We start from the raw sequence: 27,535 nt of genomic DNA, 5'->3' as shown, positions 1-27,535 counted from the left end.
TTTTGTGAGTAGAGGCTTCTCTTGAGGTGTCTGTAGGATGAGGGAAGATGAGAGTTTTGGTTCTTTTGTTGTCTAGATCCTGCCTGAGTATATGGATCATTAGGTCAAAGGTGGTGATAGACTGGAAAAGGCTAACTTTCTGAATGCTGGTATGTCTGATAAATAAGAAAGAAACATAACTACGGTCATGTCAGAACTTACAAGGCTTGGATCATGGATACAAGCAACTATTAGTAAAAACTAGTCTTCACAGGAAAATAAGGTGCTTTCAGGATGGGGTAGTAGGTGAGTAGAAGGTGTTAGGTTCTGAAATTTGGACTGAATTTTTAGACTTACTAAAGGATGTAGATACCCACTTAGTATTTGAGAGGCCTATTGTCTGGTTTATTACTTTTTTAGTATGAGCTAAGGCTCTTAGCTCACTAAAAGGAATGAAAACAATTAGTTAATCTCTATGCTATTTTGTAGTATATTTGTTGTTTCTGGGACTTGTTCAGAGAATTAGTTAAAAATAGCTAAAAATCAGGTAGGCCTGAACTGTAAAGAAAGGTTGTGTGATAAACTTCAAAATATGAAGAACAGATCCCCAGTTAAACTTGTCATATCTCCATGTAAGCTGTTGGCTCTATAGGCCATCAAGATATTTTTCATAGAAAAAGCCATGCTGTACAGGGATATGCTATGCACCTGTCTAATTGTTGTTTCCCTGCTCATCAATATCTGTATTAATTAATCTTTCCATATACCTAAATATTTTTGTAAATATTTATGTATCAAACTATACATTGATACACATGTGAGAAAATTACTGCTATAATACAGAAGATGAAATTTGGAAAATAAAGAATGTAAATGACTGGATTTAAAATGCAGGATGTGAATCAAAGGCTGAAAAAGTATGTAATTCTGACCATTGTTTTTGCCTGATAAATGCAACATTTTCATTCTCCAGCATCCTTCATAAGAGTAAGTTATCTTCTAAATTTTTAAAAGCTCTCTTGGCTATTTTCAGTTGCTTGCTTTTTAATATAATAATTTAGTATTATACGCACTTTTTACTATTTGCTCCTCATGTTGTTATATAAAGATTTTATACTCCTTTTATTCATTTGCATGATTTATTTAGGCCTTCTACCACTGGTTTGAAGTCTTTTCAGGTATGCTAAGTATTCCTTATTATCCTTTCTAGACTTGTTATGTACTGCTTCACTTGTCTCCAAGCTTTTCCGAGTTGTTCGGATTTTTTTTTTTCTCATTTAAATGTGTTGTCCAGTTTTAAGACTTGACAAAGTAGAGTGTATTCTTCTTTTTATGTGAGCATACATCAGTTTCTAATGCTCATGGAAATTAGGTGTATGCTGAAAATAGGACGGACCTGGTAGAGACTATTATCACAGAATCACACGATGGTCAGGGCTGGAAGGGACCTCTGGAAATCATGTAGTCCAACCCCCTGCTAAAGCAGGTTGCACAGACTCACATCCAGGCAAGTTCTGAATGTCTCCAGAGAAAACCACACAACCACACAGCGAGGAAGGCTGTTCCAGTGCTCCGTCACCTTAAAGTTAAAGAGGTTTTTCCTTGTATTCTGATGGAACTTCTTGTGTGACAGTTTGTGCCCATTGCCCCTTGTCTCATTGCTGGGCATGACAGGGCACCACAGAGAGCCCGGCCCCATCCTCTTGACACTGGCCCTTAGATATTTGTAGACATTGATAAGATCCCCTCTCAGTCTTCTCTTTTCTAGGCTAAACAGACCCGGCTCTCACTCTCTCTCAGCCTCTTCTCATATGGGAGATGCTCCAGTCCCCTCACCATCTCCATAGCCCTCCGCTGGACCCTCTCCAGTAGCTCCCTGTCTCCCCTGACCTGGGCAGCCCAGCACTGGGCACAGCACTCCAGATGTGCCTCACCAGGGCAGAGCAGAGGGGGGATCACCTCCCTCCACCCGCTGGCCACGGCCCTCCCAGTGCACCCCAGGGTCCCACTGGCCACCTTGGCCACACGGGCACGCTGCTGGCCCAGGGGCACCTTGCTGCCCACCAGCACTCCCAGGTCCTTCCCCGCAGAGCTGCCCCCCAGCAGGTCAGCCCCAGTGCTGGTGCGTGGGGCTGCTCCTCCCCAGGGGCAGGACCCTACACTTGCCTTTGCTGAACTTCGCCAGGTTCCTCTCCGCCCAACCCTCTGGCCTGCCCAGGTCTGGCTGAATGGCAGCGCGGCCTCCTGGTGCACCAGCCACTCCTCCCAGTTCCGCACCACCCCCAGACTGGCTGAGGGTGCCCCTGCCCCTCCACCCAGGCCGCTGATGGATGAGCTGCACAGGGCTGGACCCAGCACTGACCCTGGGGAACACCGTGAGCTACAGGCCTCCAGCTGGCCCCTGCGCCGCTGGTCACAGCCCTCTGAGCTCCGCCATCCCGCCCGTTCTCAGCCCACCTCGCTGCCCGCTCGCCTGACCCACACCGCCTGCGCTCACCTGGGAGGGTGTTACGGGAGACAGCGGCAAAATTATGAAGTGCTAAAAGAAAAAAAAAAATCTTTTATTTTGACTGTGGAAAGATGAAGATACATATACATCTTCCTTTGTTATATTTCTTCCCCTTCCTTTCATGTTTGTCTTGCCTCTATAAAGTAATCTTTTCTTCTCTTTGTTTAAATCAAGAAATTCTGGAAATACTGACAGTAAGAGAAAAAAATTGAAAAGGATAAATAAAATGAGTTTCATTTATCTTCTTTTCATAATCATTTATCTCTGCATTATTCCAGTAACAATATAAAAACTAATATTTTCTTTTTTTGTGTAAGTTTCCATTATGTTCCTTGAAGAACAATGGAAGGGGATAGCAGCATACACCAGCGTTTCTCAGGTTGGGTTTTTTTGTCATGTTTTCATGTGCAGTGATTTCTGGGGTAAACAGCAATAGATTACTTAATAAATATGGAAATTATTAGGGTTTTACTGTTCACCAGTGACCAGTTTGGTTCCAGAGATTGCATGTTTCATTTCTCAATAGCAACAAATTCTTGATTTGTTCTCAAATATCTGGCAATGCATTTTAGTAGGCTGAGCATGTAGAAGTTGTTTTGTTTTGTTTCCTTTGCACACAAATGATTACACTCAGATTCATTGGTAAATTTTCTTAATGCTGTGTTATCTGATATATTTTGAAACAAGGAGTTTGTGTAATAAGAATTTTTACATTTACATATGCAGACACATATTTTTTGTGGTTAAAATTTTCAAGTTTTTGATGGTTAAGGATATGTCCATTTGGTTTATGGCTAAATCTTTCCCCTGATGAGGTCCTGCGAAGTGCTGAGCATACCCCCTTCAAAAACCAGACCCGTATCTCAAAATGTGTGTTCAAGGGAATACACTTTTGAATGTTACAACTAACAGCAGAATAAAAAAAGACAGTAGCATGCTTAGAGAATTTGCTTGAAAGCAGAAGACTGAAGAAATCCTGGACTCACATGTTTTTATGATTTACAGTATGGGTCCTGACTCTGATGCAGAGTTCTTCCTATGCAGTGTTGAGGTGGTCTTGTTCTTCTTACCCCGGATTCAACTGCCTGTATAAATGCTGCTCACCCTCTTTGCATCAATGAAAGCAGACTCTCTGCTCTCAGACGCAGGCTAGCAGAGCATTGCTGGCAGTCTTGCACATGAGCTTTACTGTTTTCATCTGCAGGAAGCATTCCCATGCAGACCTGCACAGAACCATTCTGTCCTGGGTGGATGCAGAGCTCTGAGGTTTCAGTGCTGAGCAGGGAGTATCAGATCTTCAGTGCCATTGGTGAAGTTGGGGAGATGCGACTGAGGGATCTGATTTTGGTGCCTAATGCATAGCAGAAGGCTTTGAAACGTTGACGTTTGTAATTGGTGCAAGAAATTTTCTCCTGTGGCTTACACTCTTGAATTCTGGGCTAACTAATAGTCCATGATACTCTACATTACAGGACTGTTCACTGGCTTTCCCCTACTAGAGAAATTGTAGGGATTTTCTGTATCCAAGGAGCTCTGACAATATTACAGCTGTTGTAGAGAAGAAAAAGGATTTTATCACAGGTTGGGCTGTGTGTTTGCACAGCTGGTGCTCCATCCGACTGTTGCGATGCCGTCATACCTTCAGCTTCTGCTTTGGTGGATCTGTGTAGCGTGGAGAAAATGCTACTCTTTTTTGCATCTGTGGTGGACTTCTTGGGAGCTGAGGTCAGGGCTGCTGTTTGGAGGACTTTACTGGTAACAATAAAAACAGTGGATCCTCATAGTAGTGAGGCAAGGAAATCGTATTAGAGGAACAGTGGGTAGCAGCATTGTAATGGGAATTAATTTAAAAATATGATACATACTTTGTTTACACTAGCATTGTTTTTACTAAATGCTTAGTAAAGGGAAACAGGAAGAGATGTGGTAAGTGAAGCCGAGATACTGCATTTAGATAAATCCATGTCATACTTCAGAGTAGATATTGACGGTATTCATTGTGGTTCACTGATCTTGTTCCACTATCACATAATCTGCACTAATCAATGCAAATATATTTCCTGTAAGTTAACTTAGCATTTTTCATGGCTAAGTTCATGGCAACATACACAGCAGTAAGTAGAAATAGCAGCTTAGTGACTTCCACTTTGCCAATGCTGTTATTTTGCAGAGATATTTAATAATTGCACTTCAGTTCCTATTAAAAAAAAAAACCAAACAACAATTTATCAGATTTATTAGTTTGAAGAAGGATGTTAAATAATTATGTAAAATTGTTTGGTACAAATCATTTGGAGGCTATGTAGAATTCTTTCCTGATTGCACTGATAGCAACATGAAGAATCGCACATTGTTTTGAACAAGTGTTAAAATTCCCAGAAAATTCTGTGAATCTTTGGGTGAAGCGGTAAAAATATCTCATATCTGTTAATCTTGTTCCCTCACTTAGCCTGCTGTAGCAAACTGTCGAAGGTTATGTAAGAACAGGGAAACTTTCCTTAAAAAAACCAGAACTTTCAGTGAACATACTGAAGATCAGAGCTTGACTACTGAATCAGCTCTTCCGTTCAGGTTTGCCAGTGTGCTTTTTCTTCTTGTTATTTATTGAGTCTAGGGAAAAAAATTAAGGTAAGGCAGCATCACCTCCTCTTAGTGCTGTGTTGCTTCACAGATTGCAATAATCTGCCTGTTTCTGGACAGTTTGGTTTCTTTTCTGGTTGCTCCTGTGCTAGCTTCAGAAATGGAAAGCTTATGATAACTCCTGGGGCAAACAGCCAAACTGCAGATAAGTTGCTACATTTTGACATACTAAAGGTTTCTAATCACAACAGAACTGTGTTTCTTCTGGCTTATTGGCACAACTCTGCATAGCCCACCAATGGGCTCAGTCAGGGGGAGAAACTAGATTTGTTTGTACTCTTGCACTTGTAAAAAGTCCAGTGGACTAGAAACCACCACTGTATTTCCACCTGCCTGAGCTACATGATTCCAGAAAAGAGCAAAAGACAAAGGGACTTTTGTGTGTGTAAACTGTGGCAGGTTACAGTCACGTTTTTCTTATGGGCATGTGGAGCTAAGATGAGCTGAGATTATCCACAAATCTCATTTTCCCTTGTCTGAGACAATATCAAGAGCCTTCTAAAAGGATTACAAGGACTTTGGTCTGTCTTCTGTGCTGAGTCCTGACCATGTGGCATTGCCACGCGGCAAGAGGGATAAAGGAAGCTGCTGTGCCTGACACAGTGTATGCTCTGGCCTGTCTGTCTAGCAATGTTGCTTTTACTTATCTTAGATAACACTCCATTGACAGAATTTTTTTGTCAGCTGACTTTTGTGTTAGCCAAACTCTTTCTTTCACTATAAAATACAATTTCAATAATTTCTCTAAAAAAGGAAACTAAAGTTGTCTTCCAGAGGAAACCCTACAGGTTTAAGTAGCAGTTAAGCAATCCGGATCAACTACATAGTAAAATCTTCACCTAGCAAAAGCTGCAGCAATTGCATTGAACATTTCCTGAAGCAACACAAATATTTCTATCCCCAGTAGACTTTAACTTGCCTCGTGTAAAAATCAGACTTTCTTCTCTCCATAAAACCTTTAACATGCATTAGTATGCATGTGGTAATGAAAGTATCCTGTCACCAGAACTACACATCCTCATCCAGACCAGAACCCACTTAGTTCTTGTCAGGTGGGGATGTGAAAAAGGAGAGGCAATCGTGGAGATCCAGTACAGCAGATGAAAGATAACTGAGCATCTGTGGAAAATGTAAGGAAAATACATCTAGGAAATTTCTGAACTTAAAAGATGTCAGTAAAGAAAGTTTGAAATGGTAAAAGTATTAATGAATAGTAAATGTATGAGAAAAGGAAATATTGCCTGATGGTCAGCAGTATCTAAAAACTTAAGAGTGAAATGGTATAAAGACAGGCTCTGGGGAGGATATCCGTACAAAGCAGACAGATCATCTAGCTTCAGCAAAAGCATCCACTGCTTCTGCAGCAGTATCACATATTTGGGATGTCATGGTAATGTTCAGGCCTGTACTTGACCAGAGGCACAGCCCAAGGTTGGCATCCCATTACTAGATGCAGAGAGATGACTGGGTGACTCCAAGCTGTGTGTGTTTGTGCAGGCACGCTCTAGTCCTGAACTCATTCTTTATCTGAGTTACTACTTATGTTATCCCATTTAGGCCTGGGATCTGCAGTACGGCAGCCTGAGGCAATACTAGGGGTACAATGCTATACCAGTATCATCTTGGTGATATAGTGCGATGTCCCCCCAGCATGCCACTTCTCCCACCCAGGACTTATGTGATGTATGGGTTTGTGAGGAGTAGGGGTGGGAAAAGAGCTGAACATCCATGCTAGGGATTTCTTTCATGGAAGGTCTGCATGGTTCAGAACCTTTTTTCATACTTTTAAGCTTTTGTAAGTTGGAATGAACCAGAAGATGGTTGAAGTTATTGCTTGGATCATGTCAATAAATTGAAAGGTTGCTTTGAAGCAACAATCAAAGATCACAGCTGAACCTTTCTGAAAAAAGAAGGGGGTAAAAATGACATCTCTTATTAAGTGCCAGTGTTTTATTTAGTTAGATGTTTAATCATTCCTTTAATTTTGCATTACAATGCTACATAATTTCTAACTTATTTTTTTTTTATTCACCTGGCTTCTAGTCAAGGACATAAAGATATCTCAAGACCTTGACCCTATGAGTATTTCTCTAAATCATCCTATAAGCGTGGATGATTTCCAGAATGGAGGTTAGATTGGTCCTGTAGAAATCTTGGAAGTATTCTACTCTTTGTAAGCAGTGGGGAGTAGAATGAGAATTTAATGTCTGTATTATCTTGACCTTATAGTTAAAAGTCCAGTTTTTCTTTGATGTAAATTAGGTATTTCCACTTCCTTCATTGAAACTTCACTACAGGTGAGGATCTGGACCTAAGCCTTTAAAAGGTCCCACTGTAGAACTTTCATTAATGGTTGATTTCAAGGTTCTTTGGGGAATTTGATGTTTTTCATCTTTTACATGTTCTGTGCTTAAGAAAATATTGCTCACACCCAAATATGTTAAATTATGGTAGTCCTATCTTTATGTACTCTGTTGAGCCCACAGTTGCTGTGGGTTTATGTAAAAATCACAAGATTTAACTTTTAGCAGCTTAAAACTTTCTAGCTATTTTCTAGAAATTAGCTCAAGATTTCTCAAAGAGAAAATCTAGCACTAAACAGGCTGGGCTGCTGCATGAACTAGGAATGCGTTAAATTCCAATATATTTAAAAAGTTCCAAATAGTACACTCTTACACTTCTACCTCACTGTGTTTCTTGAGGGATTCAGTGTGAGCACTAGCCTTGAAGAATCTGAAAAGTTAGTATTTCTGCTAGAGGGACCTTTTATTAGGCTTTGCTGTTTAGCTCGCCATGCCGTTAGCATATTAATACCTATGTATTTTAAGAACAGTAAAATACATTTCTCTGTACAGTACAAGATAATGTAAGAAATTAAAAACAGTGGATTCTCTGTCTTCCTTTCTAGCTCTAGGTAGCTGTAGCATGCGACCTCGTTTTTGGTCCACGGCTATAAAAATACCCCATCCTTTAAACATAGAGGTTACCTTGAATAACCCCTCCCTACACAGAGTTATATTGCTAGCTTTCCAAATTATACAAATTACTCTGAAGTGAAAACCGCAATGGAAACAGTCCAAAATCACATTCTTGGCTCAGCTTGTCATACCCTATGTTATTCGCCAGTTCCCTTTTCCTTGAGCTTTTGGGGTAGTTTATAAAAATGTTTCTATGTATCACATTGAACACTTAAACCAATGTTATTTTCTTCACATTCATTACTTGCTGCTCTCAAGATAGTATCAAGAAGAAACAAATGAATGCAAAATGAATAGAACGTCTACAGCTTAAGCTTGCTTATTATATTAAACAGATGATAGATTTTACTGTGTTTGTATGGTCCTTGTAGTAAATATTATATTTCAATACTTGGAAACTAAACATCAGAATCAAGAGATGGAAAACATCGTTGTGATGTGCCACAGGGTGTCTTGTGGTAGCTCAGAGCTTCAACCAATTGCTCACAAATTTCTGGGTCATTAAATTGCTTTTGAGGAGGTGTTTCTTGGAAAGGGATTTCAATGCAAGACAACATATAAATAATCATAATATCTGATCTGCATTAGGCATATTTCAGGAGAAGGAATTTCAGGGGAAAAAAGAGAGGTAAGTCCAAAATTTCTACATAGACATAGCACTGGTAGGTGATAGATAATTCTGCAGCATACATACTGTAGTTGATATTTTCTGTACAGTGCCCCATTAAAGAAAATGTATTGCTTCATGACATCTTGGTTATGAGGATCAAGTCCTAACACCCACTTTTTAATAGGTGAAGGCCAAGATGGAGAAAAATCAGTCTATAAACATGAGAGGTAGGGAATATTTTTTTAAAATGCCTGAATATCAAGAAGAAACTTTCTGGTATGTTCAAATAAAAGGCACAAGTAGGATCCATACTGCTTAAGACATTTAGAAGAAGCTAAGGATCAGATTATGATATCCTTCTGTAGCTGGTATGTCACACGAGCCCTCAAACAAATCTATTAAAAGCCAGTTGGATTAGGAAAAAAGGATGTTATTCTGTAAAGGTAAGTGTATAATAATCTCACTATTAAATGGTAAATCCTCTGAAGGATTTTTCCCAGAGTACTTTCGAACAGATACGTTATTGCTGTTGTTAACCATAACAGACTAGAGTAGGGCTGAATTATAAAGACAACTACTTTCCCCTGTAGAGGCAGACAATATAATTCCAGATCCTGAAAAATTAAGCAGTTACATGTTTAATCCCAGTGTTTGATTTCTTCTTTATTCATGTGAGGGACAGATTAATTGGTGATTTCAACATTCAATATATCAACTTGCAATACAGTCTGTTCTGAGACTACTGCTTCAGACTAGTCCATGCAGTAGCTTTCTGAATAGAGTGAAACTACACTGCTTTGGATTTTGAACATTTCAGACTTACTGCAGCATTTTGGTATCAACCACTCATGGATGTTTGTACTGCCATACACATTTGGATTATGGGTGTTCTTCACATTGTTTTAGTCTCGTGAATATATATAAAAATTATTTGCTATTAAACTATTGATTGAAATATTTCATATATTTAATCTGTAAGAAAAAAAATAATTCTATATGACATGAATGACCAATTACACAGCATAAATAAGAAGTGGGAAATAGTCCAAGTGAATATTTCACCAATTCTTTGATTAAAGTTTGTTCATCTACAGCCCTTTCCTATAGCCCAGTGAAGCTGATGAGGCTCTGGGACTTTGGCTCAGGGACTTCAATTGTCTGCTCTACAATTACAACAACAAACACAACAGTAGGCTGTTTGCAAACAGCTGGTAATTGGAAAAAGGGCTGAAGTTGTTAACAGATATTTGTCAGCACTGATTTGACAGTTGTACAACGTTACCTTCAATTACAATTCTTCCCTTCCATAAGAAATTGTAGAGTTTATGTCTAACTAGTTTCCTCAGTGGCTGTCATGCAGTGGGCATAATATTCTGTGGCATGTATCTATTGCATGTTAAATACCCTCCAGCACTTGCTGTTTATTACCCAGTATAAACAGGCTGTTTTCCAATTACTTTATCAAAAAAAAGTTCTGGTAGCAAAGTAGACATATTTGTGACAAGTGGAGTTAGGCAGCTCTGCCCAGCTTAAGGTTTGCCTATTGATAATAGGAGATGCTAAGTATTCTGTCTTGGAATGAGAAAGATGACACTTCTACAAGCAAAAGATATCTTCATCCAAGCTGTGATTGTTTTTGGTTTTGTTCATTTTTTTAATTTAGGTTAAGAACTATTTGTATTAGGCATCCTAGTGCATAGTTCCCGAAGATCAAACTCGTGTTATACTCGCTGACGCTCACAGAGGAGTTGATGGAATTCCCATGCTTTTTTATATCCTGTTTACAGGTTCAAATATTTCCTCTGACTTTATTTGCATTTCCAAAGGTCCATCTGCCTGAGAACTGTGCTAAATCCTTGGCTACGGTACTGCCCTTCAGTGCAATAGCACTGAACAGACACCTCCTTTGCTTGTGCAATTTAAGTGTTGCTGTTCTGGGGCTTTCTCAGGTTTCCCTTTTAAGATAGCAAGAGCCAGCAGCTATCACATCAGCTTATAGCCATTCTCCTGTTTCCCACACTGTGCATGTGTGTATACCTTCCTTTATATATATATATATATATAAAAAAAAAAAATAGTGGGTGAAAAACACAAACTGCAGTCATCAGTCAAGTTTGTAAGCTGAGCTGTGACATTATCAAGACATGTTTCTTTCTCTGGTCTGAGGCTTGTATGTTCTTTCTTCTTTACCTTTTGTGGTCTATAGGTTCCAATAGCAAATGTTCATGGATGACCTGTTAGTCACCTCTTGGTTTTTGTGGTTTGCTGGTTGGGGTGGTTTTTTTCCTTCATCATCTCCCCCCCACCCTTGTTATTTTCTGTTCTTTTTCTTCCCACTTGCCGCATTCATTCCTAAGCAGGTGCCTCTACAATCTGGACATCCTGTGGTAAAATACATGTTGACATCCTATTCCTTCTAAAATTGCCTATTTCTTTGTGGCCTACAGATAGAAGTAAAAGGAATTACTGCTGGGTATGCTTCAGCCCTTGCCTGTGTCTCTCATGCTCCCGTTTTTTGGGCAAGTTGTAAAACTAGGAAATACTATGGTACTGTCATTGACATATGAAGAAAAAGCAAAGCATAAAGGTGAATTAATAGTCTTTTGTGAAACAAAACAAAAAAAATGTAATGATATAAAACCAGTTTTGTTGCAAATTATTTTTGCTCCCTATAGCAAATAGGATCTGTTGTTTCCTGCTATGAGTTGTAGAGAGCAGAAAGCTCTTATTTTTCCTGGTCCCATACAGACCTATTCAAATCCAGATTTGGATTCCTACAGGCAGACAGGAAAAGAATGGAATGGAGAGAAGCTGTGAATCTCACTACTCTCCATTTCACTACTAGGGTGACAAGATACATTAACAGGCTCCATGTGTGGGAATTCCTCACCTGTATTTCATACTTGTGGTATTGTCACTTCTTGACTGTGGTAGCTACTATGGTTTCCTGCATATCCTGTGTGCTATAGTTTCTTTTCCATGACTTTTCAGATGTAGCTGTTCCTGTACAGGTTGGCACAGGATTTTGCCTTTAGAGTACACCCATAACAGGCTGTGTTCCACTGAACAGTCTGCAAGTACTGAAGGAAGTGAATGTCTAACATTAATATATGGGCAAGGGGTCTTCGACGCTACTGGTTTTTCAAGCATCAGTTTTGCAGTCCTTGGGTTAAGCAGCAGTTGATGGAATTAAATGCTGAAGTGCTAAAGTATCAGCTCTCTGTTATGATGCTTAACAATTAGGAAAAAAGCCAGTATGGTTTTTTGCTCAGTTGTGATGATGGCACTGTTGATGATAAATTAGCTGTCTAGTGGAAGTGGCTGTGTATTCTCCCTCTTATATGTCTTTTCCTTTACCCTAACATTGCACGTGCCTTTTCTTTCATGCTCTTTCTATTGTTGCTTAGTAGACGTCCCTTTGGGCTGTTAAAGATGATGTTTTACACTGGCAAACTTTTCAGTATCTTCAGTCAACAACCTGTGATCTAATGGATGGACAGTGCACAGCCTGACATCACAAAGAAGCACCCTTACTGTGATACTTGTAGGGCAAAACCTAAAGCAAGTAATGGAAAATCTGAAATCAAAATGATCTCCTCTGTACATGCCCCATTATCACAAATGGAAGCTGGTTGAATATTTGCCTGTCACAATTTTTCTACTAGTAATTATCATGTCAAGGCTGGAAATACTGTATCTACAGGGAGCTAGTGGATACTATGCTTTTTAAAATATTCTATATGCATGATAAGACTTCCTTCTCTGGTAGCTTGCTTATCATTTTGACTGTTTCTTTTGAAGTAAGAAACAGATGGCAGCATTCACTGTAATAAGTGCAGAAAAACGTGCCAGCCAATTAGGGAGGTTTCAACTGACTGAAAACCTGGATCCTTTTCCGATATTTTGGTGATTTCCTCCCCTGCCCTGTGTGTCTATAGGAAATTTTTATTTATCATTTGTTTAATAAAATCATAAAATTAGAGATTAAAGGAACCTTAGGTCATTAAATCTCTAGCAATGACCTTGAAAACAAAGAGCTGAAATGCAGTTTATTTTTTTCCCCAAAGGATCATTATTGTCTGCCAAAAAATAAGAAACCCAAAACCCAAATAGCCTTGTTAATGTGAACCCTGTCCCTCACTTGAATGGGCCAGTAGAAACTGTATCTGTGTATGACCTTAAAATATTTACTAATTCTTCAATCTCTAGCACGTAAAACTCTTCTCATACAATCAGTCCCCTTCCAAATATCGTAGGATTTTAAATAACTCAAGATCTTTCTCAATGTCTTGTCAGGCTCCTGAAATTGTGAAATTGTCATTCCAACAGTTTGCTTCTCAGCATTTTGGGGGTAATATGTTTCCCACTCCCTCATCAGGAAAGGTTACTGTCCTTGCATTTCCTACTATAAGCTGGGAGAGTTTAAGATGCTTTAGATCCCTCAGAAAAAAAGATTCTTTGTTTCACCCTATGAAACCAAAATTACAGGTCACTGCTGAAATGCAGGTCATTACTGATATGCTTCTTACACACCTGTACATACCTTTATCCTTTCCTATCAGTCATTATTATTGAGACTATGAAAAAAGGGCATTTTGGGTTCTAATATGTGATTTTATTCCCTGGCTGTGTAGTGCTTTGATCATTTTTGTGAGCTATTCTGTAGTCCTGTCCTTGCTGTACCTTCATTTCAGAGGTAGAACTATGCAGGTTTCACTGCTTTAGGATTTTCAGCTCAACTTTTATTTTATTCTACAGCTTTCTGCCACAACCTTTCTTTGCTATTCTTAAGATTGGACTCTCTAAATGTCTACTGTAATACCATTATGTATATTTCTCTGCTAACCTTTTGGTATAACTCTTCTTCAATGACTTTTCAATTGTAGCCAATGAGCTTCTAAGGATGTAACCTAAAGCAAAACTGGTGCCACTTAGTAGGGTAAATTTAGTCTATGAAAGATGAAATTCTGCCTCAGGCACTAAAGCAATTTTCAGAGTAGCACATCAGCTTTTATCAGGGTTGGTCTGTTCTTCCTAAATGAAGGTATTCAATCTGTTTATGTCTGACTATGGTCACTCTGGGAAGCATTTGGTGGTAGTTAAGGGTAAAATAGTGATTGTTCTTCAAAATTAGAAACAACTGGTAGCTCTGCAGTGATGATTTAAATTTCTTTTTTTAAAATTCTTTCAAACCACAAAGCTGTGTGTTGTTCAGTGATTGAATGCATTTGGACTTACGGAACTTTTCATTTAATGCTGTTCTCCATTGTTTTTGGCCGAAGCCCAAGCCTCACATCTTCTAGCTGCAGGATTCCTTTCTGCAAACTCCATCCTTTGCTGAAGGCTCAGTGTAACGTGAAACCAGCCCTGTTTCCCAGCAGGCAGCACATTAAAGGTCTGCCTGTTGACCAGCTGCAAAGACAGGTGTTATTCTCCTTTTCTTTTTACTTTTCCCTTTACTTGGTCTTGTAACATCCCTAACATACTGTCAAGTCCTGAATGAAATGAATGATGAAACTTTATAGGCTCGGAAAAAGCTCTAATTCAGATGGTGTGGAGCTGGGGATTTTGGTCTAAAGTCAAATGCTCTTAACTGCTTGTTTGCCACATTTGCATCGGGCGTCCAAAAGACTGAGCCAAACTGGAAATCCAGCTCATAGGGATAACTGCAGAGATCACAGGCATTGAGCATTTATCTTTCCACTTAGGCCACTTAGCACTGACAGCACCATACTGCAGATGCTGCAGAGGCCTCAAGGTTTTGATATGGGATGCTCATAGCACGCTTCCCTACCATAAAAGAACTGCACACAGGTGACTACATGTAAAAGTATGTGTGAGCCCTCAGTGCCCCTCTCTCACCTGTACCTATTTCACATGCATGTTACCTGTGTGTTGGGTCTAACCCACTGCAGTCATGGGGCTATGTGAACGGGAGACTATTTCTGCTGTTGTGTTCAGGATCTATAAGAATAAGTAAGGCCTGAGGAGTGCAGCGACACCCAGTCCAAAACTAGTTTCTTGACCCGTTATTGATGAAATGCATCTCTTCCTTCTGCTTCCATCACTACCGCATGCTTTCAGTATTCTGCTTAATGTCTAATTTAAACTGTAACCTTCTCTGCCATGATCCTTTCCTCATGCTTGCCTGTACAATATCATGTACACCTGTGGTGTTCTACAGGTAACACAGAATAACCCGCTTTAGGAGCAGATTATTTCTCAGAGGAAGGCAACTTCTGTAACATAAAAGAAACAACAACTGGAACTTAAACCAACCAAGAGCTTTAACTTCCTTTCTAGCCAGGGATAACAGCTCAATCTAGTAATAGTCTGTCCATCAATTAACATAATTTTGTGGAAGATTTACCAGTCTACGTCAGCTTTATGGGCTGTCTCAACTGCTCCACCCATATCTGGTATTCCAGCCTGCATGTCTCACTCTGTCACCTTGAATTATGGGGAAAATTAATACTGAGGCCCTTGTAAAAAATATTTTGCCAATTTTTGCAGTGGCTGTGACAGTGCAGCCTGTCCTTACTATGTGCTATAACAGCTTATGCTATTGTCTGTTAGCAGTTAATGATGATGCTTAGCACAGGTTATAAAAGACATGCAGACATTTTGAAAACCTTTCTCTGATTCATGCTTTTTTTAATGCATTAATAAGACCAGAGAACTGATATTCTGTAGCTTCAGTTGAATTACAGTTTAGTGATTGATTTAATCCTTCTCTTATTAATTTGGTTAGCATAATAAACACTTTATACTGGATATTTGGATATTTTGATGGATAATTTTGAGTGAAACAAATTATGGGATTATTTCTTTAAAAAGTTTTTATTGCAAAGAAGAAATTATCATTCAAATAGTATGAGGTGGCAGTGACTTCACCCACCAAAATAATTAAAATTACTGAAGACACAAACATTAGCCATCCATAAAAAATTAACTACATCCACTTTTCTGCTTTTCATTGCACAGTCAAAAAGCATTAAGTGAGCTATAAAATATGTGAAAAATTAACTTGGCTAATGGGAAAATTATTTCATCCACCAACTAGTGAAACTACCAAATTCATACTAACCTTACTCTGTTCTAGAGAGTTTAGACAACCTATTTTGATATTTATTAGCAATTTTTATTAAGTTTCAAAAATTAAAGTGAATTAGAACATGTAGAAAATGCCGACAGTGCTAGATTTTATTCCTTTTTCCCGTGACTGTTTTGGGTAAAATCACAGTGATGCTTACTGGAATTTTCCTTAAGGATTGAGCAGATTTGAGTAAGCGAGATCTTATTCAAGCCATTTAAAGCGAATACCCATGGTCATAAAACAGTATCAAGATATCTCATTTGCTGGACATGAATAGTGACAACGTTTTTGGGGTCACTCTGCTCTGATATTTCTGCTGCCCCTGACTAAAATGTTGTGCTTCATTTAGAAAAATATTATACATAATTTCCTGCCTAAAATTCTATTGAACTGTAGATTTTAGTCAATGGCAGAACTCCTGCTAGTGTCACTGGAAGGAAGTGCAATACTTATTGTTAACAGTTGCTTTAGACGCTTCATTTTATTTGCTTTTAAAACAGAATTGCATCTGGAGCTTGTGTTGCTTAAGGCAAAATATTACTTGGAGATTACTCTTACTGAGGTTAGTGATTGGCAAAGTTGCGTTTTTGAGTGCGTTAGTCAAGATGTTGCTGGGCAGAACTATACCTTTAAATCTTTCAAGATTATTTACCTCTGGTAATGTGTAAAATAGTTTAGCCTTATAGATCATATTTACTGGAAGCGGACTTACCAGGAGCATAGTGACCTTGTAACAAAACCTGACTGTGCTTCCTCCTTTTGCTCTGCTCTCTTCATGTGGTACAGCTGAATTTCCATAAAAACAAACCAAGCTGCAATGAGGTATGACTGTACTGTGGCACTCCGCACTTTCAGTTCAACCCATGTTTTACATGCAGAGCACTGCTTTTATGTTTCCATAGCCATCTCTGCTTAGGCAAAGCAGATCAGAAATCTTTCTCATGAGAAAGTTTTGCATCCACTTTGCTTAGGTAAAATGACAGCGGGATGCCTAAGTCAGAGAAGAATCAGATCTTAAATTTCAGTTGTGAAAATGTGGGGATTTGATTGTGATTTTGTTGTGAAGGAAGTGAATGTAATTAAAATGAACACATTTGTTCATATTTCAGAGAACGTTACAGGGTATTACAGATAGCTATATTTAGCTTGCATGACAGCTAATAAACTCTTGCACGCTGACAAGAAAAAACCGTGCTGACAAGGAAAAACTGTACTGGCACTTACTGCTGGAATATGACTCTTCAGTCAAAAGTCCCACACTTTCACCAGTACTATCTTATGGCTTCTTTTAATACCTCAAACCATTCTGATCACTTCTCGTGGCAGTCGACTTTATATATATTGCATGTTACTGTTCAACTGTATTTGGTTTAGCAGTGGGTTAAATGCAAGAATAATTTATATGCAAGACATGCTTCTCCTTAAAAAATCTATTTCACTTGATCTAGAAACATAACAGATATTCAGAGGAGATAATATATGATAGGTAACAGTTGGCCCAAATCACTAGTTTGGTTCTAAAGTCACTTTCCAAAGCTTTGATTGGTATTGCTTTTTGGACAGTTTGCTTCCACCATTCTTAGAGGCTTTATGAAATTTGAACGCAGGTTCAAATTATTGCCAGGTCTGGGGACATGTGATTAAATCTGATGAATGTAACAAATAATGTAGTTGCTTCTAAGAGCAATGCAGTGCAGGATTGGTGAGAAAATTTACAATTGCATACTGTTTGCTGAGCCTGCAAGACTGAACTGTTTTGCAAATATAGTCTGGTTTTATCTAAATGGACCAGAGGCTGGTCCATTCTGGAACCCCACCTGCCTTCTGCCCGCTCGCCTGCTTGGCTTATGGCTGATCCCCTGCAGAGGCTGCCGAGGAACCCAAGCCCTGGTTCAGCAGCAGCACAGCCCAGTTCTGTGGCAGCCATTGCGCTGTCTTAGTGTAGGAAGAGTCCAGAGCTTCCCGAGTCTGCTTTTACATCAGGCAGCCAGCAACTTAGGCTTCATTAATGAGGAAATTCCTTGCCTTTGGAGGTCATTGAAATAGTATTTGCAAATATTACTGCTGGTGCAGTTTTCTGAAGTACTTTTTTTAAAAAAAAGTCAATGATTATGTTCAATCAAAATCACGGTAAAGTGGCAATAAAAGATGGACTGAAACTTTTAAAACAACAAGGATTTTTTTTAGAATTAATGTTTAGGTGCTTTAAACTGGGCCCACTGTATCTAAGTATTGCAAAGGTCTGAACTGTGGTATTATCAGATGAATATTTCCCTTTGAGCTGAAATAACTTACTCGGAATTCCTATGTGTCCATATTCTTCCAAGTCATATCACAAACCCCTTTGGAAGATAGAGATGGATGTGCTGACAGCTGTGGAGTTGATTCTTCACAGCCACTAATTATAGCATGGTAGGGTTCTGCAACAGTGCATCACACAAAATATTTGTCTTATCAGTGCAAGCCTGATACATGGAGAGGAGTAATTATTTTCTGCCCTGCTTATAATGGTCCACAGATACCAGGGAAAAAGCAAACCTACTTAAGGATAAGTGACTTCTAGCATTTTTGAACATCTACCTAAAGACCAGATGTCCCTCAGATGCTCTACTGTAATTTTCTTATAGTTGTCTTCTGTTCTGAGGAAGCCTTGCTCTTTTTTGCCCTCAAACACTAGGCTAAGCAGATGGGTATTAAATAACAATTTCTTCTGGTTTTTGAAGGAAGTTGTTGACCTGAAGGACTGCAGAATTTGGCTCTAAGCATTGGGTTAATCCTATTACAGTGGGGTAAGTTAGCTGCATACGAAAACCCACATGAATGTACAGTGCTTTGTTTTATGTTCCTTTCAAGTCAGGGGTTGGTTTCTGTTTGGTTTTGGCTACAGCTAGTGCTTAAGGCTTTTCCACTTCAGGTCTCAGGATTTAGTATTTTGATTCAGGACCTGGAAGTTTATTGGCATTGTTGATGCTGATGTTAGGATGAGGCTTTACCCTGTCCCCCAGCAACTGTATTAGCAAGAAGTCTGTCATACCTCCTCTCTGGGATCATGTGTGGAAGCTGGCCCACGGTAGTGTTACATTATCTCAAATATAAGCCCAAACAGCTGCTCATCTTATGCTTAATGTGCAGGAATGCGTTCTTGTATATCAAGATTTAATTTGACTCTCACTTATGTTGATATGCTATTGATTTCAGTGATGTTTCACCCAATATTCCTTTGCCAATTGCACGGAAAATCAGGCTGTGATAGACATAAAGAAGGTCCTAACATGTAGGGCCTGACATCCTTCACTGAAGAACAGACAGTGAGAGAGGGTGAAACTTTTAAAACATATTCTAATAATGTCTTCACTCTTCTTCCCCTCGGTGGGAGCTCCTTGAAGAGTGCATTCAGCTGTAGAATAAGCCAATTCAACCTTGAGTAGACTGGCAGAGATCTGTGTAAACAGATTTGCCAGAAAGGAAGAAATTTGTTCCATATCTTGTGACTTCCAGAAGATAAGGAAAATGTTATAAAATTTCAAGTGTGTGTGGCCATGCTTTCTATTAACACAACAAACCCTATGAACCTTCTACCCTGCTGTGTTGCGAATTGCTAGCAATGCCAACCTTCAGGCTCAGTTTTCAGCTGCTGCCTTCTTTTGGGCCTCTGACAGCATGAGAACAAGCGCGTGACCAAGGAGCACTGAGGCTGTGTTCCCTGTAGATGCATCCTATACTAAGCCTACTGCAACTTTGAGTTCTGCACTAAAAAGGACCCCTTTTGTTACAGATGCAAAGGTATTTACAGGTAAACCAGGACAGCCTTGTCTCACAAGGACACAAGGATGTTTTCTTTTGAGTGAAACCCCTAAAAGAGCAATAAAATAAGGGATCTTCACCAAAGTACCATCACAGAATGCATGAGCTAGCAAAGGCAGTGCTGTCAGAAAAAGCAAAAGCAAATAGATAGCTTATGAGAAAGCAAAAGTTTAAGTTCTCTCAGTTACTAGGGGATTTGCTTTCAACTTTGAGGGAAACACAAGACTTATTAAACATCAGATATGAGCTGGAGGTACAGTAGAATCTGTTTGCATTTCTGGATTAAGATTTCAAACAAAATTCCAGAGAGCTTGTCTACAGGCTTCTATCCTATTGCTGTAAATTTGTGACACCTATATATAAACACAAGATCAGAAATTGAACTAAAAAATGCATTTAGGTAATGCAGCCTCACAAGATACTATGCATCACTTCAGTTATTGTATTTATTTCTGTATGGTATTAAGTGGCAGCGAAGACAATATAATCCATGTTGGGTAACCCTCTTTAATAGCCAGCTAAGTTAAATTGAATTAAACTTGCAGTGGGCCTATGAATTCATCCAGAAAGTTACCATGGCTCAGCTGACTTGCAGTAACTTAAATTTCTTGCATCATCTGAGCGTGTGTAAGCTTTTTTGGGTAGGAGGAAACTGCTGGCTGCACAAATCTCAGATATCTGATTTTTCACAGGCTGGTGGTATCTCTGGGCCCCTCTTGACCAAAGGTAGAATGTGATGTTGTTTCATGGAGGCTTTGGTATATAAAGATATAGCTATAGAAATAACACTTATACTTTCTGGCTAAAATGGCCCAATTCTGCAAATCATCTGTTAGGACTTTTCCCAGGGAGCTCACCAACATTGCTTGTAGGTTTATGTAGAGTGTCACAGGCATCGTGGCCTCCAGCACTTGCCATAAAGCTCTCTACAGGCTTATTCCATGTAAACAACTAACGTTACTCCAAATCAACCCTGCACTACATGAAAGGCATGCATTGAGCTGGCACCTATTTCTCTTGAAAGCATTTGTAATTTAATTTTTGCACTGTGAGAAATTCTGTTGATTGATCCAAAAAACCACCAGCGTCTCAAAAATCCAGCTCTCACCAGAGTACAATGACTATAATCCCAGCACTGGATTTACGATGTTTTTCTTTGACCAGATAGATCAGTAGCTTAGAGGGTTTTGCACTAATAAATTGCTTTAGGTTAATGTGAAGTACCTTCAAATCATTGGACATTTCATTGTGGAAAATACTTTGCAAAACTGCATATCCTAAATGGCAGCACTCCAAAGTCTGTAATTCAAATCTCATTTACCGTAAATGACTGGCAACCAAAAGTTGTGTAAGGTTTTTTTAACATATGGAGTAGTATATAAGGGGAAGGGGGCTGATTTTTCAGTTCCCATATAATACACATGGGCTTATTCAAGAAATTAACGATAAATAAGGGAAATACTTCTCTGATAGTAATTAGGATAATATGCGTTATGTTTGAAATTAATACTGTGAGATTTTGATGTGTCCTCAAGTAGTGGGTATAGAGATGTTTTTGTTGCTTCTGTGTCATTTGGCTGTCTTGCTTCAGGTGAGACTGTAGAAGGGCTCAGCGCTGGTCTTGTACTTCAAATCACAGATGCCTAATGGCGAAAGAGGAGGCGTTAGATGGTTGGTGGCTGCTTTTCAAAATCCCACATACAGAACCCTAATGCAATGCAGGCAATATGGATGTGAGTGGACTCTAAGCTAGGAGCCTAATGTCAAGCTGATAAATCTATGTTCATTACCCATGGTCTTCCTTATCCTACCCTGCCACCTGGGAATCCCGTGCCTAAAAAAAAAAATAAAATGATTTAGGTCTAAATATGGGCTCTTATTTTCAAAAGTGTGGATCGATTTACAGATCTCATGTTTGAGTGGACTGCTACTCTTCATAATTGCTGTGAGTAATAGGCTTCATTTAGCTCTACGTGCTTTCAGTATACAATTGAAAAATACAATAGCTTCCATCCTAATTTTGATAACTGACAGTTACAGTTATGAACATTGAGAGGGATAACGCTTTACATTAAAAAGAGGGGCTTTTTTATGGATTTGGAGGGAGTTACTTATTCATCTGCTTCTTCCCTAGCAGTCATCACGACCCACATTCATGTGAAGGAGCCTCTTCCGTTTTCCTTCACAAAAAAAGTTTCCATTCTGAGGAGAAAGAAGGCAAGCAAAATAGAGCACAGTACAAATAGTGTCCTTCAATATTTGTGAAGAACTTTAAGTAGGTCTCGCCAGAGACTGGTGGACTAATCAGGCTCTTGATAGGCCACATCGTTCCCATTGCCACATCTAGTAGAATAAGAAACTTGGATCCTATTTTTGGCTTTGCCATTGACTGGCTGGTGTAACTCTCGGCCAGACATCTAATTCCTTTGTGGTTTTGTTTTCCCTATTACGTGTAGCCTGTCTTGTCTGTTTAGTTTGTAAGCATGCCTGGACAAGGATTGTCCCTTGTGGTGTTTGTATGATGCCAAGCTAGCAGGGCTTCAGTCTTGGCTGGAGCTTTGAGGTGCTACCTGGGTATAAAATTATTATCGTGTTAGTACAGTTATTAGTTATCCCAGTTTATGTTGCACTGACAGCTTCATTGACTCTTAGTAGTGTGGATGAAATGAGAGTGGGTCACCATGTATTCATGCAGTGGGCATTGCTGAGCTATAGAAATAAAAATAATCATAACAAAGAATGTGCTGGAGCCTTCTGTGCAATCCTGGCACCATTTGGGTTGTTGTAACAACTCTTTCTTTCTTTGGGCTGAATTGGTTTTGGGATAGAGATTGTAATGCTTTGAATGGAAGCCACAGTCTCTGCAAGACACCAAGTGAACTGTAACAGGTTACATCACTTGGGTTAAACACCTCTTTTCACAACCGCTACGCTTGCTGGCACGCTCAGCAGAGATGTTATGGGCTGTATGTGCTTAGAGACTGAATTACCCAGTGTCTTACCCATCTCCCCTCTGAGCAGGAGAGGAGCCCCACTTCCTTTAGATGGGAATGTAAAGGGGGTAGAGATGAACTAGGTCTGACAAGGACAAGGTTTTTTTAAATCAAAAATACTCCAGACAATTTTCTGAATACAAAGTCAGAATTTTTCTGGAATTTCCAGTTCCTGGAAAGACTATCATTGTAATGTGCTTAATTGTGTTCTATATAACTTTTTCAATATGCCTCTGAGCTTCTCAAACGTTGCTGTACACGTGATTGCTTTCACAGACCCCGTGCAGTCAGCCCTGCTGGGAGTCACTTGTATGTGCTGCTGCTATCCAGGGTGGCAACAGAGCACCAAACAGAGCACCAGACAGTCTTTTGGGGCATTGTTCTATGTCCTGGGCCATGGACAGGCAGATCTGTTCACCCACACTATATTTTAAGGGGCATCTTTGAGGGCTTTCAGAAAGGGGATGAAAATTAAATCAATAACAGGAAAAACCACCACCTTTTCTCAGGAAAAGCTAGCACTACTCAGTAATAAAAGATTGTGGGGAGGGACTTTAGAGAGTGAAGCAATGTCCAGACACGCTTTTCAGCAAGGGGAGTGGTAAGCTATGCTGGCTGTAGAAGAAGCAATTTCATAATACTCCTGCAATAGGGATAGGACTGGAGGGAACAGTGTAGCAGGTAAGAAAAAATTGCCTGATTTTAAAAGATTTAATTCCCCTGAAGAAAAGCTAAGCTTTGTTCTTGAAGAGTCAAGTGAAATCCTACTTGTAGCAAAAATTCTGTTCTCCTTTTGCATCCCTGCCGCTTTCTTAGGTTTATCAGCACCTTAGTTGTCTCCTTTCAAAGAAAAGTGATCTTTGGGTTTTCCAAAGCTGTCTTCTTGTAATAATAAGAGCCATGGTAAAGTGTTAGAAGTACGGTACTCCAAATGCTCAAGATAAATTAGTGAAACAAGAGTAGAGAAACAAACAGCAGGTTCAAAAGATGCCTCCATGCCCAGCTACAACAGGTACAATATTCTCTGTGCAGGACTTGCTCTGACTTGGACAAGTTTGGTGAGAATACATGTGCCTGTAATGTGCGCACATACAGTGTATGCTAGTCCTTACAACGTTGTTGATCAAAAGCTGCTCTGTATAGATGGTTCTGTGAACTGTACCATATATTACATGTCCTTTACATGCGATAGCTCCGTATTTTCCTATCAATACAAAACCTCGACTGTCCTTACTGCAGTTGTGGGTGGTTTAAATGGGCCACCTCTGTGAAAAGGCTGGGGAAACAGCAGACACAAAATGTTTTGAGGAGATGAGAAGGATGAGTGGAGTTGTACTTGATCACCTCAGAAAAGTAGCTTTGCAGTTGGCTTCTGTTAGAAATAATTTGTTATCTGAATAAGGAGAATGTACCACATCTGTGTGCAGTAGATCAGGAAGAGGGTCTTCACAGTAACACAAAATTCTGACCATACTCGTGTCAGTAGGGATTTTGACTTCGGAAGCTGCAGAGGAAAGGTATCATGTCATCATTCTCCCTGGCTGATGCAGCCCTACACTGGCTCCCACTTAGTGCAGTGTCCTCAAAGGCACAAAGATTTGTTGTCTCCTTAGTATTCAGGAAAAAGGAAAAAAAAAAAAAAAAAAGGTATCTCCCTCTTCTTAGCGGAGTGAGTTTAAATGTATGACTGATGAGACAGCAAAATGTATTTTTTTCCATTCTGTCGATTCTTGTATGAACCCTGGGAAGGCAGTGATGAAAGGAAATGCTGAAGTGCGTGTCCAGGGGAGGGTGGTGCTGAGCACTGGAACATGCTGCAAATGAATAGCGAGAACTTACTTCTCACTGCATGTTCCTACTGGCCACAAGTACCACAGTGTCGTCTTAAAGACTGACTATGAGCTGAGGAAAGTGTACTACCCCGTCTGCTGGAAGCTCATTTGTACTTGCTCTATTGAATAATTTGTCTTTAATTACTCTTTTCCATATTACCATAATTTTATTTTTAAGTAAGTCTCATTTTTCCTTCAGTATTACCATCAAAGATTTTACCTCAGGTCTTAATTTCTTATTTGCAATTGATGTGGCATCCCACAAAATTAAATAAGGGTTCATGATTGCTCTATCTTCTTGAGCAGCTCAGATCCTACTTTTTAAATGAATTATCATGATCGGTTTGGCATGTTTCAGAAAGCAGTTACTATGCACTGTTGATAAGAACCATTGGATCTGGGAAGTCATGGATTTTGTCTGAAAAACAGGTTCTTTTGAGCACCTCTTGGGAATATGTAAAATCAGGAAGTCTTAGAAAATGTTAATTCTTTCACAATATTACAAATGGCAGCTTTTGCTAAGTATGAGGCAATTTCTGTCACTGAAACATGTATTTATACTTGAAGTTTTTCTACAGTGATGTGGAGAATTAAATCTCTTCTGGACTACATTAACTTAAATGGAATGAATTTGTGTAGAGAATATAGATTTTGACTTGTTCCATAAAGATTTGAAAAAGCACCTCGTGAAATCCAGCACCTAGTCATAACACTTTCCCATTAACTCACCAGCATGTAACTTCTGAGGACCAGAGTCTGTGATTACCTGTTTGCTTACGGTGTTCTCTGTTTTGACTTTCCTTGGAGATGTGTACAAAATAGTTCTTTGGGATGGAATCATTTCTATGTTTGTACAGCACCTAGAACTGTTTCATGATTGGAGCTCTGATGAGCTCCTACCATACAAATAAGGGGGGTGCAGGAAAAGAGAGGATGACTTTGTTGGTGGATTTAGTGTGGCTTTCAATGCGAACATACACCAAATGAAACTTGGACAGAAATCTGGTTCTTTGGTCTTACGGTTAATTTCCAAATGTGCCAGGACAAGCTGCTTAGTGCTTGACCCTAAGGTGCTGAGCACATTTAGGATCTGCAGAGGTTGCTCAATACAAGACATGGATTCTTTTAATGAAACTGTTGCACTTTAGACATTGGCAGCTTGGAGTTCTCTGAAATGGGAAATGTTGGAAGAGACATTACTGTCGCCTTTTGCAACAGTATGCTCTTTGGAAATGTTCCCCTTGAATAATGTTAAAAGCAGTTTGTTTCTGTAATTTAACTCATCCCTATCATCAGCACCAATAAATGAAACCTCGACGGATTCTAGGCTCACCAGGACCTTGCGAAGAGCTGGCATTATATTCTAAGCCAAGTAACTTACTATAAAATTACTTCTAACATATACATAATGTATACATAGAGCTCAACAAGTGTGTACTTTCTTTCAGGGAGTTTGTGTGCATGCCTCGCTGGCACCAGCAGTAGAAGTGCTTTAGATCCTGCTGTTATGTTTGCAATTCTATCAGAATTGGTACCAAAGTTGCACTGGCAGGTAAAATCATACAGTGTTTAAGAGGCTACCCAGGTGTGATCTATTAACAGATAGAGAGTCCAGGAATTGTTTCGTGTTTTAGCTTAAGGGTTGTGGAAGTACTAGGAAGTTGTAGTTGTACTCTTTTGGCCTCAGTACGTGCCCCATGTTTGCAGTGCTACTGTACACCCCTAGAAGAAACACCTTCCTGTTACTCACATGTCAGAGAATTCGGGTGTGAAGACAACTATGGTTTTCTAAGAACCTCGGGCTTTGCTGAATTTCCATAGGAGTAATTTGTGTACTGCAACAGTGGCAGGAGTGAAAGGCCAGGCACTCCATTGGTATAACTGAGTATAACCAAAATGACTTCAGCAGCAGCATGCATTGTCTGGTCCCAGCACTGAAGGACATGATCATCAGAAGGGCTGTGCTTCATTACAGGAAGGGCATGGACAGCAGGCAGAATACCAGAGCAGTTTAGTAGTTAAATAGCCTTGATGTAGCTTGTCAGTAGCACAGTTTGTGGATAGCAGATCCCATTAGCCTTTTTGCTTTCAAGCTCAACTTTCAGACACAGATCCTGAGAAACCTTCAGCTTTTTTCTTTTTAATGAAACTGTGTTTCTTCATGCCCCACTTCAGTACAGCTCCCACAGGAGAGTGGTGAAACTTCCAGTCTTGCCTGAGACCTTGTCTCTGCAGTTTTCCAAGGGCCAGAAGCCTGCTGATCTGCCGAGCATGACAAATGTAGACACATGCTTGGTGTCTCTGTTCTGTTTGTTTTGGATAATAGAAGATAATCTTTCATTATCTCTTTATTGAACCCCTTTGTCCTTGGTTTTTTGTAGCAACAAAGAATATCATCTCTTTCCCTATCATGATCTGTTCAGAACATTTGTTTTGTTGGTTCTTCTCTCACTATAATTTCCAGAGTAATGAGCTGGGGCAGCGCTTCCTTTGGTTTAGGTTCTTTCAACTCAGTCTTGTACTCTCACTAAACTTGGGTCTTTCTATGGCAGACTTGCTATGCCTATTTTCAACCCCCTTGCTACTCCGAAGTATGTTTTGCTTCCATCACAACAGTGGTGTGAGATGCCCTTAGCTTCCCTTTCTTGATGGAGGATACACTGAGATACTTTGTAAAAAGACTGTTTGTTACTTACTTACTCCCAGTGCTTTTTCATTCTCCTAATTGAAACCTGCTGGCTTTTGCATCAGTGTCCAACTTAAAGGTATTAAATGTGCCATCTGCTTTCAGGCTGATAGCACATTCATCTTCTGTGGCAGAGTTGTCTGCTGGCCCTATGTCTGTGCCCACTCTGCTGGCAAGTACAAACTCTTCACAAGTGACACCATTCCCAGTCTGGCCTTGTCCCGGCCTGTGCCTCTGTGTGCTCCTGCACCCTGAACACATGCCTGGAGGGCTGTCCTCCCTCTTCTCTGTCCTACACAGTCTGTAAGGACTCTTTGTCACATTGTTAGTGGCACACTACTGTACACTCTTCATAGCTTTGGCCCAGGCTGGGGGACCAGTGTCCATCACATTGTGATAGTGCACAGA

General features: G+C 39.7%; 1 long non-coding RNA gene across 2 annotated transcripts in view; it reads right to left on the bottom strand.

The window, feature by feature from the left end:
* Positions 1-2,842: 2,842 nt before the first annotated feature.
* The window catches only part of LOC114017105 (uncharacterized), a 95,171-nt gene continuing 70,478 nt past the window's right edge, over positions 2,843-27,535 (bottom strand). For both annotated transcript variants that reach the window (XR_003561972.2, XR_003561971.2), the window contains one exon: positions 2,843-4,240. This is a non-coding gene — a long non-coding RNA (uncharacterized LOC114017105). The remainder of the gene's footprint in view (positions 4,241-27,535) is intronic.

This window comes from Falco cherrug, chromosome 11 (assembly GCF_023634085.1).
Source record: "Falco cherrug isolate bFalChe1 chromosome 11, bFalChe1.pri, whole genome shotgun sequence".
Lineage (NCBI taxonomy): Eukaryota > Metazoa > Chordata > Aves > Falconiformes > Falconidae > Falco > Falco cherrug.
This window is presented reverse-complemented; position numbering and strand designations above follow the sequence as displayed.